General features: G+C 48.1%; 1 pseudogene; it reads left to right on the top strand.

Annotated features, from left to right (window-relative positions):
• The first annotated feature begins 5,424 nt into the window (after positions 1-5,424).
• LOC141120748 (U2 spliceosomal RNA) lies at positions 5,425-5,590 on the top strand (annotated as a pseudogene).
• The last annotated feature ends 1,809 nt before the right edge of the window (positions 5,591-7,399 follow it).

Here is a 7,399-nt window from a genome sequence, read left to right as displayed (position 1 = left end):
GAAATCAACGGCTGTACATATCTGTCTCCCATAGAAATCAATGGCTGTACATATCTGTCTCCCATAGAAATCAATGGCTGTACGCAGGCTGCCACCCATAGAAATCAATGGCTGTGCATAGGCTGCCACCCATAGAAATCAATGGCTGTACGTATCTGTCTCCCATAGAAATCAATGGCTGTACATATATGTCTCCCATAGAAATCAATGGGTGTACTTATCTGTCTCCCATAGAAATCAATGGCTGTACATATCTGTCTCCCATAGAAATCAATGGGTGTACTTATCTGTCTCCCATAGAAATCAATGGCTGTACTTATCTGTCTCCCATAGAAATCAATGGGTGTACTTATCTGTCTCCCATAGAAATCAATGGCTGTACATATCTGTCTCCCATAGAAATCAATGGATGTATGTGGATATACACCGGGGGATGCCTGCATTTTGAACTCAAAATCTGTGCAGACATCTGGCAAGCTGCTTACAGGAGCAAAGGGATGAGAATGACATTGTTTAAATATAATTTAAAAGAGGAAATCTTGAGTTCCACCAAGTTACTTATTTTTAAATAAAACAATTTTTTAAAATGATATTGCCAAATAAAAGACCCATTCCCCCCCCCCCCCCCCCCCCTTTTTCCAATGACTTCTAAAGAAAAAAAATGACAAATTATTGCCAAAATTATCAAGTCCATAGCTGAAATGTAAAAATCACTCCATAAGGTTAATCGGTCGCTAGTAATGAAGCAGTTAATCCCTACAGGGAATAGTAGAATGGTGTAAATTGTAATTATTGACATTGTCCACTAGAGGGTGCTCACAGCTTGCATATACTTCCAGTAATACAAAGTGTTCGCGCCAACCCAAGTCATTGGTTCTACAAAGTGCCCAAAATCTCTACGTGCAGATAATAAAGCAGAACTTCAGACTGATATAAAGGCGATAAATGATTGAAGCTCAATAATACACCATTAAATGTCTTTTTTTTTTTTTTTTTTTTTTTTTTTAATACAAGCCAATAACCTGGCATTAGCCTGTTGAAATCCATCCATAGTGCCCTAGACCAACATTTTTTTTGGGACCAGGGCCTTGTAAATTCTACCAAACCTTCCATGACCTAAAAGGAATAAAGTTTATACTCACGCAATAAAAGGATGGGAATGCAAGATGTATTGAAATGGTGTGGACTCTGTAGCAGACTTGGTGGCCCTGTAGGGGATGAAGCTTCTGGAGGGGTTGGAGAACATTGTGGGATGTTGGGGGGGGGGGCATTGGGGTTGGCTGAGTGCTCTCAGGAGGCCATGGGACACTATGGGTGCTGGGGGGCTTTGTAGGAGTTTTGAGGGGCACTGGGGAGGCTGAGGGTTCTCAGGGGGCCTGGGGACGCAATGAGAGCTGGGAGGCATTGAGGGTCTGCAGCAGGATGGAGGGGGGGGGCGCTCTCTGAGTGGTTGGGGGGCATTGTGGAGGTTGAAGTTTCTCAGGGGGCCTGGGGCCACTATGAGATATTTGTGACACTATGGCAGCTGGGAGGCACTGGGGAGGGTTCTCAGGGGGCCTGGGGACAATATGGGAGCTGGGAGGCATTGTGGGTGGCTAGAGGGTCTGCAGCAGGATGGGGGCTCTATGGGAGGTTGGGGGGCACTGTGAAGGGCTAAGGGCACTGCAGCAGGCTGGGGGGAGAGGGGGAGCATTGGGTTGGCCAAGTGCTTTCAGGGGGCCATGGGACACTGTGGGAGCTTTGTGGGAGTTTTGAGGTGCATTGGGGAGGCTGAGGGTTCTCAGGGGGCCCGGGGACACAATGAGAGCTGGGAGGCATTGAGGAGGGCTTGAGGGTCTGCAGCAGGATGGGTGGGGGCGCTTTGTGGGAGGTTGGGGGCATTGTGGAGGCTGAAGTTTGTCAGGGGGCCCAGGTACACCGTGGGCCACTGTGTGAAGTTTGGGGCACTATTGCAGCTGGGAGGCACTGTGGGAGGGTGAGGGCACTGAGGAGGATGAGGGTTCCCAGGGGGCCTGGGGGCAATATGGGAGCTGGGAGGCATTGTGGGGGGCTAGGGGGGTCTGCAGCAGGATGGGGGCACTGTGGGGGCTAAGGATTTTCAGGGGGGCTTGGGGCCACTATGGGAGGTTGGGGAAATTATGGCAGCTGGGGAGGCACTGTGGGAGGTTGGGGGCACTGGGGAGGCTGTGGGTTCTCAGGGGGCCTAGGGACACTGCAGGCTACTATGGGAAGTTATGGAAGCTGGAAGGCATTGTGGAGGGTTGGAGGGTCTGCAGAAGGATGTGGGAGACTGGTGACACTGTGGAGGCTGAGGGCTATGAGGGGGCCTGGGAGCACTGCGGGCCACTATGGGGGGGTTTGGCATCTGCAGCTGGCTGGAGGCCCAGGATAAGGAAGAAGGTGGCCCGGCAGAAGGGGCACGGTGACGGCCCAATGACAAAGAATCACTACCCTAGAGAGTATAAGGGGAATAAGCAGCACAAGGAGCCAATCAGTTCATGGGCTTACAAGAAGCATGCTGATAGGAGGAGAGATCAGAGGGACAGAGAGATGACCTCATTCCTGTGCTGCTTCTTCTTTCACTGTAAAGTCGCAGGCTGGGGGCTTGTCCAGGACCACCTGGGCTCAGAGGAAGTGGGTTGAATGATGCTGGCCACCAAAGTGGGAACATCTAGAGGCAGTACTGCCTCTGGGGGGGGGGGGTCTCTGGATTGAAGGTGAATATTGCAGCAAAAGCTGATTTTTTTTTTTCTTTTAATAGGCTATTTAATTTTTTTTATTTTTTTGGCTGAAGTGTTGTTTTAAATCGTTTTTCTTTTGTGGCTTTGCACCAAGTGGTAGGCAGAACAGGTGGCCACCTTGGGCGCTTTAGCAGGAAGAGAGGTAAAAAAAAAACCACAACCTACGCTGCTGAATTGGTGGTCTTTTCGCTTCGGGTGCTTAAAGCACTGGATATACCATTTAGGGCCCATTCACACATTTCCAGTGTGTGTGCGCTTCAGAATTGTAACCGCGTTCCATTGCCATTCATTGCCAATCTCACCCCGATTCATCATCCCATCCCACCTCTCACGCACATCTGTTGCAGAGCACCGCAACACACAGTAACGCACTCCCCTTGCAGAATGGATGTATAAAACATATATAGAGATAAAATCAGTTTGTAGAAAGAGACACCAGATGGCGCTCTGTGCATAGTCTATTCTCATTAGTTTAGCCAAAGATGATACATAGTTGCAGATTTATTATAAAAACTGAACAAATACATTGAAATAATATTTAGGTTTTGGAAAAAGGATTAAGTTTAACCAAAACACATCAAATTGGAAAAAAAAAGAAAGCCCCCAAGAAAACCCTCATATTCCGAGAACCCCGGACTCCTAAGAATAAAGAGTCCCTGTTATAATTACAGAATCTGTTGCCGACTTGCTTTTTAAAAGGTGCAGGCTCCGAGGTGGTCATCATAGTCATCCTGACTTCTCCATCAAGTAAGTCACTGCCTTGAAACAAGCATTCAAGGCAGGGAGGTCAGGCGTTTCAGACGTCACTAGATGCATGCTTGTTGTAGATTATGTTACCAAAAGTATTGGGACGCCTGCCTATACATAAACTTTAATGGCATCCCAGTCTTAGTCCGTAGGGTTCAATACTGAGTTGGCCCACCCTTTGCAGCTATAACAGCGTCAACTCTTCTGGGAAGGCTGCCCACAAGGTTTAGGAGTGTGTCTATGGCAGTGTTTGACCAGAAGCGCATTTGTGAGGTCAGGCACTGATGTTGGATGAGAAGGCCCTTCTAATTCATCCCAAAAGTGTTCTATCAGGTTGAGGTCAGGACTCTGTGCAGGCCAGTCAAGTTCCTCCACCCCAAACTCACTCATCCATGTTTTTATGGACATTTCACTGCTTTGTGGCCATCCCCAAACTGAAATTGTCCAAAATGTCCTGACGCCTTAAGATTTCCCTTCGCTGGAACTAAGGGGCCAAACCCAACCCCTGAAAAACAATTGCTGCAATACTCAATCCAGAGATTTCCCCTGCAGTACTTTGGTCTACTACTAGATGTCCTCAGTCTGATGGCCAGCATTATTCAACCCACTTCCTCTAAACCCAGGTCATCCCGGACGAGCCCCCAACCTGCAAATGGACAGTGATAGGAGAAGCAGCACAGTAATGAGCTCATTTCTCTATCACTCTGCTCTACTCCTCCTATCAGCATGCTTCTTGTCAGCACATGAACTAATTGACTCCTTGTGCTGCTTCTTCCTCTCACACATCCCTGCTGTACAAGTTACATTCAGGTGCTTACATTTAAAAAAAAAAAAAAAAAATGTAATGCTATATTAACCGCTTCCCGCCCGCTGGCCGTCAAATGACGTCATATGACAGCCTCCCAGAACAAGCGCTCTCTCGCGCACCGTGAAAGCAGAACTAAATCCTAACTAAATAAGATTTCGTTGGTCAAAGCCCACTTTTCATCTTTTGGTTTACATCACGGGACTGCTGATCTCCTGCAGCCTCATTGCAGCCAATTCCTGTCTGCGTGCACTCTAAGCAACATGGCATTTCTTAGGGGGGTTCCCTCTGGGGACAACAGAGGACCATGCCTGTGCAATGAGCATCAGTGCAGCCCATTGTAGTCTCTGCTGAGAGCATGTGACAGGGTGACACTGACAACACAGGAGCACTATTGGTTAACAGGGACACAGTTGTCACCCTCTAACAGGAAGCGTCTAAACAAAAAACCTTCATGGCGGGATCACCAGGGATTATTTTAATGTGTTGAAATGGCCACTTCACTTCCATTAGAAGCCCATGTGACAGTGTGACAACGCAAGAGCACAATTGGGAGATAAGGACAGACTGTTGTGACTAGGATTGCACGGATACCGTATTTTTTTTTTTTAATCAATGATACAGAGTACCGCTACTTTGCGGTGCGATTTGCATCAATACAAAAGGAATTGACGAAAATTGCACTGCAAAGAATTGCATGCAATTTGAACAGGAATGCGGTGCGATTCCTGTATGAATCGCATGCAATTTCCCCTCCCTCCGCTCCTGTGTGTGTGTGGGGATTAAAGCGCCATCTAGTGGGCAGTTTAAATTTTTTAATGGAATTTACAGTACAGATCTGGCCACATGCAAAATAATCTACATACAGTAGGTGTCCCGGTCCGCTGATGTTAGCAAATCACGGCCACTGGAGGCACCCACAGGGCTGGAGAAGTTCCAGGATCCAGTGGGTATAGGGAAGAATTGATGTCAGCTCTACATCTCATCCAGCCCTGTGTGAGCATCTCCAGCGGCCGTGATTTACTATCATCGGCAGACCGGGGCACCTATGTAGGTTATTTTGCATGTGGCCAGATGTGTACTGCGAGTTCTAACATTTTTTAAACTGCCCAATAGATGGCGCTTTAGATGGCCGCTTCTCGGCCTTTTGGCTAAGATCAAGTGTAGTATCTGTTCTTATCAGTTTCCAGAGGAGGCGCTGTGTCACTCTCGTTGGGGAGGGCCAGCAAATCCAATGGTGTTATAGTGCCTGGAAGGGCGGTACTCAGCAGGGACTACGCTGAGTTGCCCAACAGATAGACTGGGGACCGGCCAATGGTTGAGTCTGAGCCGTCTGGAAGGGTGCTCCTGGTGAGGATGGATGCTGCATCTTGGCCTGGCCGGAGGGTCAGGTCCCTGGCCTTCTGGCCTGGATTGTGGTAGCTCTAGCTACAGACAGTTATTTGGGTAAGAGAACGCTTACTCCCCTTTTGCTGGTGAGGGGGAATGGTTAGTATCTACCCGAATGTGAAATTGGAAGGGGTGATGGGAGTGACGGTGGAGCCTATGGGGCAAGGGCTCTCACCAAGCTTCCTGAACCTCATGCCTTTTCTATCTGCGGTGGGGGCTGCTGTGGTCTAGGCTGTGGGCCAGGGTTGGTCTTGAAAGCCTATGGAGTATGTGCCCCTGGAGTGGCAGTCCAGGGGTGCCAAATAATCACTGAGTGGCAGTCACTTTGATTTGAGGCACCACGGTCACTGCACCATAGAACATGCTTTTTTAGCACCTTCCTCTTGGGCCGGGCCTTTTGGCTGGGACCAGAGGAATTTTTTATTCCTGGCCGGAGGGCCTGGTCATTGTATTACACAATGGCCACTTCTTTCACTCTCCTCTCCACTATCCCTTCCCCCACTTTTTATTTATTTTGATTGGAACCTATGTTTGTCATGTCTTGTTTTTGTACACGTTTGTCTCACTGTGTGATGAGTAAGGATGCGGGTCCTCGGGCCAGCCCTGAAAGTCTTGGGGAGGGGTGGACATGGCCTTTTGGCTTAGTTCGCCCTCTCTCGTGGGGAGTTTTTTGGGTGTGTTATGCACACCATAGGCTTTCAAAAAAAAATAAAAAATAAAACCTAGATGGCGCTTTAATCCCTTTCTATACACACACACACGAGCAGTGGGGGAAATTGCATGCGATTCTTTGCAGTGCGATTTGCAACCATTCATTTTGTATTGACAAAAAGTATCAGCTTTGGTATTGGGGGGCATTTGGGCAAGTACTTGCGCAAATGCTTGGTATCGTTATCGGTGCATCCCTAGTTGTCACCCTGTAACAGTAAGTGTCTAAACAAGGACCTTCATGGCGGGATCACCAGGGATCTTTTAAGACGGCGAAGCTTCTATGACAAGTCGGTGATGTAATCTCCATCCAAAGCCACATCAGATATGGGCCTGTTGACTCTAATTCTATACCAAACTGGTCCAACCAGGTCTTTATGGAGCTGCCCACCATTTATGGTATCAGATGTTGGACTTAAAAACCTGGATCACCGTCGGCATTCCAACTCACCCCAAAGGTGTTCAGTAGGGTTGAGGTCTGGGGTTTGTAAAGCCTACTTAAGTTCCACCAAACTGGTCAAACCATGTCTTTATTGAGCTGGCCACCATTTGTGAGGTGAATGTTGGATGAGAAGACCTAGTTTGCAATTGGTGTCCCAATTTATCTCAAAGGTGAGCAGTAGGGTTGAGGTCAGGGCTCTGTGCAGGACACGAGCTCCACACCAAACTGGCTAAACCATATCTTTATGGAGCTGGCTTTGTACACAGTGTCACAGTTGTGATGGAACAGATAGGGTCTTCACCAAACTATTACCACAAGGTTGGAGGAGCCCAAACTTCTACAATGTCTTCTATACTGTAGTATCAAGCGTACCCTTCATGAGAAACACCTAAACTCAACCACATGGAGGGATGACGTGGCACGTCGGTGTTCGTTGCGATAGAAGGAGGCAGGCGTACATTTGGAACTGCACTGAAACGCAACAAACGCATCAAAAACGCATATGTCCTAACGAGCAGGGCCCACTGATTTCTCCTGTATTGTAACTGTACTCTCTACCCTTGCGTT

Source organism: Aquarana catesbeiana, linkage group LG13, assembly GCF_042186555.1.
Source record: "Aquarana catesbeiana isolate 2022-GZ linkage group LG13, ASM4218655v1, whole genome shotgun sequence".
In the NCBI taxonomy this organism is placed as follows: Eukaryota; Metazoa; Chordata; class Amphibia; order Anura; family Ranidae; genus Aquarana; species Aquarana catesbeiana.
The sequence above is the reverse complement of the archived record's forward strand: the minus strand, read 5'-3'. Positions and strand labels throughout refer to the sequence as shown.